The following is a 13,244-nucleotide window of genomic DNA, read 5'->3' on the forward strand; positions in this document are numbered from 1 at the left end:
AAGCTGTCCCTGTGCCCGCCCCACACCGGCTGTGCCACCTCGTGTCCATAAACCACCCCCTTTTGGGGCACACAGACCTCACCTTCCTCCTTGCTGATGTGCTCCAGCTTTGGAGCATCCCCCAGTTTTTGCATCCACTGTGTCTTTTCCCTCAGGGATGGCTCTCCCAGGCTGTAGGGAGGCAGCAGGGACAATGCCCTGGAGCAGCCCCTGCTCACCCAGCTGCCATGGGCAAATCCCCGCTGGCAGCCCTGCCGAGCTCCTTTCGCTCCAACAGCAACAGCAGGACATCACAAGTTGGGTGGGGTTTTTTCTAGCAAAGCTTCTTTTTTTCCCCTCTTTTCCCCCCTCCCAGGCCAGCTGCTGCCCATTCATCAGGAGCTGTGACTCCCATGTAGTGAATGAGGATGATGGATGAGCCCTGGCTGTGATCCCCAGGTGTCACCCTGGCTCGTGTGATGCTTGTTGGAAGGGGATTGGAGCAGCCTGGTCTGGTGGAAGGTGTCCCTGCCCATGGCAGAAGGTTGGACTAAATGACCTTTAAAGGTCCCTTCCAACCCAAACCCTTCTGTGACTCTCTGATCCTCTGTGAGGTGATTAAAGGCGGGTGTTTGCCGCAGTCCCAGCAGGAAGGAAGAGGCAAAGCCATGGCAAAGCACCTGCTGGCCCTTTTCCCAGGGCCAGAGTGGACCTTTTCATGCAATTCTCTCCCAAATCCAGGCTCTTGGCTTGCTTTTAGGCTGCAGAGCCAGGCCAAGCTCTAACTCAGCTCCGCACTCGTCCCCCCTGCCTGGCCAAAGCCCTCTGCAAAGCTGATCCCTCACAGCCAAAACGTCTCTCTCCTCTCTAATCCTGGCACACAAGATTATCTGGGAATAAAGGGCCGTAATGAAAGAGGAGAAAAGCAGAGTTCACTCCTGGAAATGTCGATTGTGTCTGGCTGAAAGGCTCTTCAGGGCCGGGTGACACTCCGGTCACACAACATGAGGAGGCTGATTTATCCCGGTTTTCCCGCAGCAGCAGGGCGGGAGGGAAGCTCCTGTGGGCTCCTGCAGGAGTAGGCAAGGAAAAGCATCCTCCAGCACCACTAATGAAGGAGTTAGAAGTAAATTAAGTCTGGAGGCTGAAAGCCACAGGGCTTTTTTCCCCTCGCTGCATCATCCGTTTGCATCCCTGAAGGCTTGGAATGAGACTCTGGGAGGGTGGTGGGAGCAGAGATCCAGCTCCTCTGCTGATTTATAACCAGACTGTGGCTGGCAAGGAGATGTTTAAGGAAGTGCTTTTATATATGGAGGGTCTGGTATTCCCAAAGACACGCAGGGGCTGCTGCAGGGACACGGCCACACACAGGGCTGGGGGTGGTAGAGACAACCAGGCTGACCCCAGAAATGTTGATTTTTTTATGGGCTATGAGTAAACACAGAGATGAATATGATCGACTCTTCCTTTACAACTCTGCTGAGACCCACACACATCCCTGTGAAATACAGCCCACCATTAAATCCAGAGTGTTGGAGCAGCTCTTTCCCACCTCTGCTTGGGAGAAGAAGCTGAAAAATTGGCTGCAGGTCCCGTGCAAAGGGAAACACGCAGTGCCAGGCACAGCAGCATAAATCAGGCTTTAATTTCAGCTGTGTTATTCCTTCATTAGTTCATTTATTAGCTCATTGATTGAACCATGCCCTCCCAGAATATAAATGGGGATCTCTGTTAAGACAACTGTGCTCCCCAGCTTAGCTCTGCACTAATGTGGACACCACCTCTTGCAGCAGGGAGGAAAATGGCTTTTCCCTGCTTTAGTGCTAAGGAAAAAAATAAGGATTAATTAATTTTGGAGCTTCCAGAGCCAGATGCACCATGGCCATGCACAGCCCTTCCCCTGCCTGACATCTGCCCATTAAACTTTGCTGCAGAGACTCAGATCTGCAAATGTAATTACACTGCTCAGTTCTAATTTGAAACTCTCATTTAACAACTGACTTAGCAGCATCCAAACAGTTTAAGTCCCATGGTTAATGCATGAAGATACACGACTCCAAAATAAACTCAAACCCCTCAGAGACTCCCCTGCTGCCTTGGAAATATTCCTGCAGCAAGTGTGGAGCGAGGGGATGCTGGTCCAGAGGCTGAGCCTGGCTTAGAGCTGCTTTTCCCAGGAAAGGGTCCAGCCTGGGGGCTGTGGGGTTTGACCACCATGGCCCTGCTTTGGGACTCCTGGAGATCCATTTTTGGGAAGATGTCAGGCCACGGGGGGGATTATAAAATCAGGGAGATGTGTTTCTCCCATCCAACAGGTTTATTGTGAGTCACCCCCAGCAATGACCTCATCCTGTTTGATGGCAAACACCGGCCTTTGATCCCAGAGATCCGGGTCAGGTCGGGAATAGCTGGCTCTGAAACACACTGTTGGACACCTCTGAAGTGAGAGACACCTTTAAAAACCCTCCTTACCTTCTGTATCACAGGGACCAAAAGGAATTGGCTCAGTGCTATCCCCGAGGCTCACTGAGGCAGCAACAGAGAACCCCAGAATCCAAGACTGGGTTGGGTTGGAAGGGACCTTAAAGCCCCTCTTTTTCCACCCTCTGCCATGGGCAGGGATACCCTCCACTGCATCAATTGGACCTAAACCCCCTGGCATTTATTTCCTATTCATACATCTGCCTACTTCAATGTATTTTGCTGGTTTAATAATTTTCTAATTACAATCCATTCTCCTATTTCCATTTTTCCAATTTAATGCATTCCCCTGTTTCATAACATCCTCCTCTCTCAGTGCATTCTCCTGCTGTAACACATGCCTTGCCCTCCAGCTCCATCCCTACACTTTCCTCCACCTCCAGGCATCCAAAGAGCCTTTCCCTCTTTCCTCCACCTCCAGGATGCCCAGCAGCAGCATCTCCAGCTGTTTTGGGTGCTGGGGTGTGTCCAGGGAAAGGTCAATGGAGCTGGGAAAGGGTCTGGACCACAAGGAGTGACTGAGGGAGCAGCTTACATATTTATTTTTAAAAAGGGATATTATATCTATATGTGATAGATATATGTGTGTATATACACATAAAATACAATATATAGGTGTATAGAAAGAGAAAATACAAGATATCTATCCCAGGAAGGCTCTTCAGCATCCCAGGAAGGTGCTGCAGCATCCTGGGAAGACACTGTAACATCCTGGAAAGCTGCTGCAGCATCCCAGAAAAGTGACACTCTTGGAATTTACACCCCTAAAACCCAACAGATGAGAGCAAGGGAAAGAAATCCCCCACACTCTGGTGCACCACAAAAGGAGTGGAACATAAATCCAAGGAATTCCCACTTTAAACAACTTATTTCTGGGCTGAAGTCTCCCAGCACAGCGAGGGCCACAAAATTTAACCGGGATACAAGAGAGGCTTCCCCTCTTTCCTCCACTTCCAGGCACCCAGAGAGGCTTTCCCTGGAACTTTTGCTGCCCCGAGCACCCAGGCCAAGCAGCGCCATCCTGGTTTTTCCTAAATCCATCCCGGCGTGGGGACCACCCGCTTCCCACCTCTGCTCCCCGCGGAGCCGGAGCCGCCCGTGCCGGCGGCGGGTGTTTAATCTCCGGGAGATGAGTCACGGGGCAATGCCAGCCTCATCTGCCGGGAATGTTAAACAGAGGCTTTTTTTTTAAAAGGGAATGGGAGAAAGCAACCATCTGTCTGCAGGGAAACGTGCTGTTTTCCCCTCTTTCTGCTGGAGAGGGGACAGAGGGAGGGAGGCAGAGCCGTGCCAGGCGCTGGGTCTCACCCACCGAGAGTTTTGTCACCGAAGCCACTCCAGCCCCGGCTCTCTGTGTGCTCGTGGCAGGGGTTGTCATGACAATAGACCCCTGATAAAAAAAATCTTGGGGAATTTAATGGGGATTAAAGCTCCCTGGGTCCATAGAAGCGAGCCAAGATGTGCCGTGGGACTCGCTGGCACCTGCCCACGGGCTGCTCTTCCCGAGGCTCCATCCCAAGGCTGTCTGGGGTGGGTTTGTGTCTCCCCCCATCCCAGGGCCGTGTCCAGACTTGCCACTGGATTAGGGGGATGGTTTGCTGTCCCTTCAGAGCAGGAGGAAGGGCGAAGCCACGCTCTCCCCGTGCTCCATTTTAGGTTTAAAGCCGGATCTTGCTTTTCCTTTCTGCTCCTACAGCAGAAATGTGAAAGGGAAAAGAGTAGCTGGAAAATCACAAATGATTAATTGGGGAACATCCATTGCACGGAATCAGCTTTTATCTTTTTGCTTGAATCAGGGCCTGAGGAAAAGGCCCATCTCAGCAGCTCCTAAAAACAGATTACAGAGAGTGGGGGAACTGGCTCTGATTTATCTCAGTGCTCCCTCAGCCCATCCCACATCCCAAACCACCACAGGGCTCCAGCTCTGCTCCCACCCCTGCTGGAAGGGACCTGCCCAACCTGCCCTTCAGATCTTTGTCTCAGGCACAGCTGCCCTGACTCTGATGCTACAAAGCCACAAGGAAAATACCCAGAGCTGTAAATAAGTAATAAACAAAAGAAATCCTTAGGACCTCTGTAAAATGGTTGGGAAAACCAAATCCCTCTTTTTCCCGGTGCTGGTGGCACTGAGCCAGGGCCAGGGGTGCAACAGGGAGCTGGAGAAAGGCACAGGCCACTCTGGGATAGACAGTGAGGGGGAAGGAGCTCCTTTTGCAAAGGCTGTTAAAATTCCCAGCACACGTGAGGGATAGGCTGAAGGGTTGAGTTTATTCCAAAGGCTCCCTCACGCCTGATATACATTCGGGGCTGGCACTGGGGAGGCTTTCAAGTTAACACAGAGCCAGGGAGTTCTGGATAAAGGCAAATATTACCATCTGCTTTTCCTCAGGGTGGTCATTTGGGACACTGTGATCCCACCTCAGCCCCAGCACCCCAAACACCCCTGGCACAGGAACCCACACGGGTGGATCACACTGGCTTTGCTCCAAAATGCAACTGGGAAAAGCTGTTTTCCAACAAATTGCATCAAAAAAGCTCTTGAGGATCACAGGTTTGTGTTGGGGGGGACCTCAAAACTCATCCCATTCCACCCCACTGCCATGGGCAGGGACACCTTCCACTATCCCAGGTTGCTCCAAGCCCTCACAGAGGCCTTGAAGGAGATGCCTGTGGAAGGGTGGGAGGGAGCAGGTCTCCTGGGCAGGACAAATTTTTGGGGAAAAAATTCCCTCTGCAAGATGCTAATGCAAATTCAGAGCCTCTGCTCAGAGGGAAAAGGACTGGGAAAAAAATCACATTCAGTTTTTAAGGTTGATCTTTTGGGGGGGCTTCGCTATTTTTTTTTCTTCTTTTTTTTTTTTTTTTTTGCTCTTCCTTTCTCACTGGAAAAACGGGGAGTTCTGTGATCTAATTCCTTCCAGAACCTCGTGTCCTGAATGACTGTCAGCTCCTGCCCCTCAGGAATTCAGCCAGGGGCTCCATGACCACTCTTCACTTCTGTGGGAGCACAATGAGGTGGAGAGGGCGCTTAAAACCGTGAAAAGCTTCCAAAGGATCCTGCAGCTCTTCCCATCTGTGCCCGAGCAGCGAGGGCTGGCCTTTCATCTCCCCGCTTCCGAAATTTTAGGAGAATTAAGGGACTCCCTGCCTCTGGAAGTCTCTGCTCAAGCGCTCACGGAGCTGCTGTGGGGCTGGTAGGATAATCAGGAGATGGGGGGACACTGCTCTGTGCTCCAGGGTGGTCTGCCTGGAAATTCCCCCCCCACTCCATGGCTTTCCCATCCCTCTAACTTGGAAAAAAACCAAGTGGCTCTGGGGGAATCATCCCGGGGTTTTGACAGACCTGAGTTATATCCCAGTTAAACCCTCGTGGCCCTCGCTGTGCTGGGAGACTTCAGCCCAGAAATAAGTTGTTTAAAGTGGGAATTCCTTGGATTTATGTTCCACTCCTTTTGTGGTGCACCAGAGTGTGGGGGATTTCTTTCCCTTGCTCTCATCTGCTGGGTTTTAGGGGTGTAAATTCCAGGAGTGTCACTTTTCTGGGATGCTGCAGCACCTTTCCAGGATGTTACAGTGTCTTCCTGGGACCTTCCTGCAGCATCTTCCTGGGATGAGCCTTCCTGGGATAGATATCTTGTATTTTCTCTCTCTATGCACCTATATATTGTATTTTATGCGTATATACACACATATATCTATCACATATAGATATAATATCCCTTTTTAAAAATAAATATATAAATGGCTCCCTCAGTCACTCCTTGTGCTCCAGACCCTTTCCCAGCTCCATTGACCTTTCCTGGACATGCTCCAGCACCCAAAACAGCTGGAGATGCTGCTGCTGGCCATCAGGGAGTGGGAGCAGAATAGACCCCTGTGCCCCACTGAACCTGAGCTGTGAGAGATAAACCCAGAATTATGATTCAAACTGGATATATCCTGCAAATATAAACTGCTCAAATGATCCCTGCAAAGCTATTCTGAGATTTTTCTCTTCCATTTCTGCCATGAAATATATACTTTGGGGAAAAAAATAAAAGGAAAAAAAAAGTAGAAAAAGTGACTTTTAATATCCCCGAGTGCTGGAAACGTGAACATCTTGAAAATGCCTTGAAAAGACTGGAAGGGATCCAGTCCTGGAGCACAAAATCTCACGCTCCAACCTCCAGCAAGGGTTTCAGAGCCGTAGTCATGGTGAAGAGTTTGCAAAACCAAAATATATTGGGGGGAAAAAAAAAAAAAAACAGAAGAAAAAAGATGGGAAAAGGGGATTAAGGGCAGCCTGGATGGGAATCGTGGGAGGCTGCCGTGGAAATCTGGCAGTGGGGAGGAATCAGAGGCACAGAGGGGGATCAAAATACCTCGTGGCAGTGACCTGAGCAGCAGAAATAGGATCAGATTAATGGGGTAGGAATGTGCTGTGTGGGGGGATGAGTGGTGGAGACCTGTGATGACACGTGGTGTCCACGGGAGAGAGCAAGTACCCTGCCCAAAATTCCCCCAGACCAAAATTTCCACGGCAAAGTGGACCAGACTCCTTCAAGAGGAGTGGCCAAGTCCGAGGCTTTGTGTCAGAATGTCAATAACCTTTTAAAGTTTGGGTTGGAAGGGACCTTAAAGCTCATCCCCTGCCAGGGAATTGGGATCCATGGAGCCAGGATGGGTGAAGCCCTCCGATGCTCTGTGTCCAGGAGTGCTGAGCCAAGAAAAGGAACCTTCATATTGAGGGGGGGTGTAAATCACAAAATCATGGAGTGGTTTGGGTCAGAAAGCACCTTAAAGATCATCTGTTTTCAAAGAGATGAACAGGCAGAGACACCTTCCACTATCCCAGGTTGCTCCAACCCAGCCTTGGACACTTCCAGGTTGAAAACTGTGAACTGGGAGCTGAGGATGGACCAGAAAAGGCATCCTGAGGGAATTGGCTGAGCATCATCCCCAGGCTGGCACGGAGAAGATGCCTGTTGGCTCCTGGGGGTGCCCACTGCCAGCCCTGCCTGGTTGGCACCACAGGGAGCAACTGGTATTTTCCCCAACGTGCCATATGCAGAGAACTGGAAAAAAAGGGGAGGGAAAACGACCTTTAACACTAAAATTAGAAAAGGGAAAAATAAAAAAAAATTAAAAAAAAAAAAAAAAGAAAAAGGGAAAAGCAACCAACCCAAGCCATTACCACGGGCATTGTAGCATGAAACACAAGCCCTTCCTCCCGCAGCCACACAAAGCCGTGCCGGGCACACCAGAGTAATTAATAAAATGAAAGCCCCGGTCCTTGCAGATGGAGATGTGGGGAATAAAGGAGCTCCACTGCGCTGGGCTGTCATGCATCACATGCTACATCTGTTATGGAAATCAGGGGTGGTGGGGCCCTTTGTTCGGGCTAAAGCCCTCCCAACAGGGATTTGGCTGGAGTAGGTTTTCTTGTTATTAAACATGATTTCTGGCTAGTTGAGAGCAGATGCTCCTGCAGCATTTGGAACTAATAACCGACCTTCAAGTGTGCAGCATCCCTGAAAAGTCTGGGATCGCCCGCAAGAGCGATTTCCAGCTCGGAGCTAATGCGCTGCCCTGGGTCCTGCTTTGCACATGAATGGTGCCGACACCAGATGAGCCTTCTGGGCTCCCCTGCCAGCGCCCCCCACACCCCCTCCCAGCCTTTTCATGGCTGCGAGCAGAGTCACACACACACACACACACACACACAGCCCTGCCCTCACACATCCCCCACCGCACAAAGCCCTCCTCGCTCTGGAAAGGCACCAAACCCCACCCTCAGCATCCCCAAATCTTCATGAAATCACTCCCATGCACTGTTGGCTCAAGCCATGACCTGTGTGGAGCGGGGAAGGAGTGGAGCAGCCAGCACGGAGCTGCCTGCATTGCCCGGAGTCACTGGAGTGGGAATTGCAGAGGGAAGGGACAAAGGGAAGGCAACAAAAGCTCATCAGCCCATCCTTCCATCAGCACCGCGCTTTGGGCAGCAAGGTGTGGTGTTTTGGGACGGAATTTCCTTTGTCAGCACTGGAAAAAAGGTCCTGAGGTGTGGGATGTGCGACAGCTCAGTGTTTTTAGGGGTGTGTGTGCAGAGAGAAGGGTGCAGGTCACCAGTGTGACCTCAAATTTAGGTGTAGAAGCACATCACTGTGTGTTTGCTCAAAGTGGTGCTCCCAGTTTATCAGGGGTGGGTAAAGCTACAGAAATGGAGGTGGAGAAAGGGCATTTTGCAACCATGGAATGGTTTGGGCTGGAATCTTAAAAGCTCATCCCATTCCACCCCCTGCCATGGGCAGGGACACTTTCCACTAGCCCAGGTTGCTCCAAGGCCCATCCAACCTGGCCTTGGACACTTCCAGGGATGGGGCATCCACATCTCTCTGGGCAGAAGGGTTTCTCATGGCTGAGATACCCCATGCAATGCTGCCCATCCATCCTGTCACCTCCCTGCTGGGAATTGGGGTGAAAAAGCAGGGCAAAGAGCACAAAGACACCTCCTGATGAGCAGGACAAAGAGCACCAAGGCACCTCCAGGAGCAGATGAACACCAACAAACCAGTGATGTCAGCAAGCAGAGGGTGAGGGTGAGCTCACAGTGCTGCAGTGCAGAGGGCAGTGCCCCCATCCCCACGTCACTGCTCCCATCCAGGATTAGTCACCCGAGCTGGCAGGAGCCCAGGGAAGAGATTTCCCTAAACACCAGCCATGCTGTAGAATAAATGACTCACCGTCTGCTTTAAGGCAAGCCTTGAATCTAATTTGCAGCCAGGAGAAGGTTAATGGCTCTGCTCTGGGTAACTTGAAACTCGAGGAGCCACCTACAGCTCCCAGTCCTGCCCTGACTTCGGGAGGTCCCGTTTTTGGGGGCAGAAAGTGCCCCGAGGCCCCACAATTCGCTTTTGTTCTCTGCCCGTGCTGGAAGGCTTGTGCAGCCCGATGGCATCAGCACATTCCCGAGGAGGGGAACTGCATTCCCAGCACTCCAGCTCCAGTCCCTGCCCCTGCAGCTGTGGAAGGTGTAGGGAAGAGGCTGAGATTCAGCTCCTTTGCTGCCACATCCCCTCATCCCTCCGTGGTCGTCACCTCCTTGTCCTCAGCACTGAGGTCACATGAGGACCTGTCACAGCTCCTCAAGCAGCAGCTGAAGGTGCCCCAGGGTGTTCCAGCCCCTTGTTCACTGATTATTTTTCATGGTGACAACACACCCGGCGCCGGTGGCTGAACGAGCACCCTCTGCCCTGGGACACCCCAGGGCACCCCCAGGACCACCAGTGCCATTTGCTGGCCTGGATTCCAGCCTTGGGATGACACCTCAGAGCCATTCACAGTGTTCATTTATTCTTCTGCTCCTCGAAATTGTGTGTGTGCTGAAGTCAAGGCTCCTGGTGCTGAGGATGAAGCTTTTCTTCGGGTTTTCCCCTAAAAAAGCCACGTGGCCTTGGCAGAGGCCACGTACACAGGCCCACAGCCCTGCCCCTGCTGCTCACAGGCTCCCAGGGGCCATAACTTTACTCCCTACCTATATTTATTTAATAATATTTAATAATATGACCATTATTTCATTGCAAATACACAGAAACCCCACTTTATCTCATGAGCACCCTGCAGAGAGTTATTGACAGCTCCACGCCCCCATTTTATATTTTCCTAGTAAAACGTGTAAAATAGCTCCTTTCACCCCAAAGTGGCACCTGGAGGCTCAGAACTGGCCCCAGGGGGGCTGTTCCCACCCACAGCCAGAGGCTGCAGGAGCAGGACCCTCAGGAATGTGGTTTAACCAGGGGATGTCTCCACTTGCAGGGTGAGGAGCTCTGGGAGTGCCACAGGGGGTGGTTGGGGGGGCTTTGTTCAGCCCCTCTCCTTACTCCCATGGGATTCTGGTGCTGTTGTCACCTTCTGGACCCGGGGAAGCGGCCAGGGCACAGCAGGGACGTCCCTGTGCTGCACAAAGGGGATTCACCCCCTTTGACAGCCCTTCTACAAATTAAATACAGGCAACTTCTTACCAACCTCAACAGCAAATTGCAAGAGGAAAAGATCTGGGAGAATCCACAGAATTTGTGCCGTGGTGTGTGTAAATAACAGGGAAGAGCTGGAGCTGGCAGGATTAGTCCTTCTGTGAGGTGTGTGAGCCTGTGGGCTGAAAAAGCCATTTCCCCGCTTGGCAGCTGCAGGAAAACTTCCTTGTTCACAGATCCTTTTGAAAATTGGATGAGATCTTTGCTCTTCTCCTCAGATTGCTTCTCAGCCCTAATCCTCCAAGCTAATTTAGGGAGGATAAAAAAAAAACAACAAAAGAGACACTTGGTAGAACATCACTCCTTGACAGAGAACAAGGACCATCACAAGGCTCTTGTGGCAGGAGTTTGGTCCCCAGCACACCCTCACTGGGGCTCAACACGATCCAAGGACATTTAAGGGCCTCCTGGGAAGAAGAAGCAGCTGAACAGGCTGCAGGAAAATATAAAAAAAGATATAAAAACCATTCTGTCTGAGCTTAAAAACTGGCAACTGCTGCTGTTGCAGCCCAGGGACTGCAGCTCTGCTGCAACTCTCCGTGGCTTTTGCAGGAAAGTTGAGTTAGAACAAGAGCCAAAAGAGATGGAGAATCCCTGGGAAAGCAAAAAGGTTAATAAATCTTTTGTTCTAAGAAGGCAGTTTGGTAGGAAGAAATGCAATGATCTGAGAAGTACTAATGACTTGCTTTTCAGGCAGTAATCCCTCCCCGAGGAGAGGCAGCTCCGCTATGTGAGGATTAGGCAACAAAATGCCACACTGACAACTTCAAACTACTCAAGAGCCAAGTTATTCTTATTTCTCTCTGCAGGTCAGCCATGAGAACCAGCCCAAGAGACAAGGAAGGGGCTCAGCCTCCTTTTTTGAGCTCTTTTTCCCTCCTGCAGCAGCCCCAGAGGCAGGTCCTGCCCGGAGGGCTCAGCACCACCAGCCTGATCCACCAACGTGCCACGATAAACTGTCTGTGTAGAGCTTTGAGGAGCTCCCAGTCTGGGTGGAAATACCAGTTCCTGGAGCTCCCGATCTGGGTGGAAAGAGCCATAAATATCCACCCAGCAGCACAGCTCAGACAGGTTCAGTTTGGCGTCGTCACCCGCCCCCTCCCCTGCTGGCCCCGAAGGATCGCGCGCGGGGAACGCTCTGCAGAGCAAGGAGGTGTCGAGTCCCACGTCCTCGGCGTGGTGGGGAGGCTGCCAGCTCTATTTCTGCACCACAAACCGGCCCACCTTGTTTAGGAACACGGCTCTCCTGGGGATCCCCCGGGATCTGCTGCAGGGGACGGGGCTCGGGAACGCGCCGCGATTCCCGTCAGCGGTTGCACAACGCGGTCGTCGGGTCATAAAAGAGCCAAAAGAAGGAATTGCACAAGTGAAGAGCTTTTTGGAAGGGAACCCGGTCGTGGCCACCTGCCAAAGTTGTTTTCCAGGGATCAAATGGTGCTGAAGTGAAACATCTGACCAAGTCCAGCCCACAAGTGGAAATACTTCCGATTTACCCCTTGCTCGCTTTGGCAACTGGGGAGCTGTGGATCGTCTCACTGGAGCAGGAGATCATCCTACTGACCCCCAAATCCAACTGGGCTCCTCCTGCGCATGTCACCTCAGCCCAGGTTCTTGTTTTAGAGGGGTAAACCTCGGGGCCTTGCCCCCCTGCTCAAAGGTTTCAACCACCAGTGGCCAAAGCTGGCAAGAAGCATATTCTCATGTGAACAACAAAACTGGCAGTTCTGGTCTGAAGGAAATGGTAAAACTGGGAGCAGTAAGAGAAAAAGAAACCTTGCCAAGGCTAGTGGCTTTGGACTGAATGAGCAGCTTTCTTCTTTAATGTTAAAAGAAAAATGTAGATAAATCAAGACGTTTCCATCTTTCATCCCCTCAGAGTGAAATAAAGGAGGGAATAAATTCCACTGTGCTGGTGGAATTAAAGAAGGGCAGTGATTAACACTGGGAAATTGAAAATGGGGTTTATCTCCTTTCTGGAGGAGCCTAAGGATGTTTTCAGAGTACATTTACCAGTACCTTCCCAATCCACCCCATCTGACCTGTGACCACACTTGGGTGTGACACAGGAGTGATGTAAAACCAAGGCTGTGCCCATTGAATGGGCCAAAAATTCATTACAAACTTTGGGGGGTGAAGGGGGGGCTCTCAAAAGTAAAACTGAGGCTTCCAAGAAGCTATTCCCTTGTCCTAACCTACTCCTCAGCCTCACCAAGCCCAAGGAAGCGGCAGATCAGAGGTTGGAAAAGAGAGAACGGAGGATCTGCTGAAGGTCTACAAACCCCAGGAGAAGGTCTGTGGGTCATGTTGCTCTGCCAAGTGTGAACAAACACCAGCTGTGCCATGGGCAGGTGCCAGGAAAACCACCCAAGAACAACCTGGATTGGGGAACTGGTGATGTGGGACCACAAGGGTTAAGATGAAGACAAAAGCACCACTGAAATAGTGGCCCAGCTGCTCCTCCAGCACTTGGGAGTTCTGGTAAAGACACCAAAAACCTACAAGAGCACCGAGAGGAACCACAGAGCTAGTTAAATATTAATTGGGAACACCCTTTCTGGACAGAGATTCCAAGTCACTGAAGGAGGAGTGGATCTGTTTGGCTCCTGGTGACTCAATTCTGGACCAGTGACCTACAAGGTGTAGTTAAGCTCAGTAATCAGGAGCTCATCAATCTGACACATGGACTCACCTGCTGGAGAGACCAAAGGCTGAAACAAGACAAGTTCAGATGTCAAAGACAAGGGAGATTTTTAGGCATGAGGCTAATTAACC

The sequence above is a fragment of the Manacus candei genome, unplaced genomic scaffold, assembly GCF_025592945.1.
Source record: "Manacus candei isolate 608988 ecotype Guabito, Panama unplaced genomic scaffold, ASM2559294v1 h1tg000077l, whole genome shotgun sequence".
NCBI classification, from domain to species: domain Eukaryota; kingdom Metazoa; phylum Chordata; class Aves; order Passeriformes; family Pipridae; genus Manacus; species Manacus candei.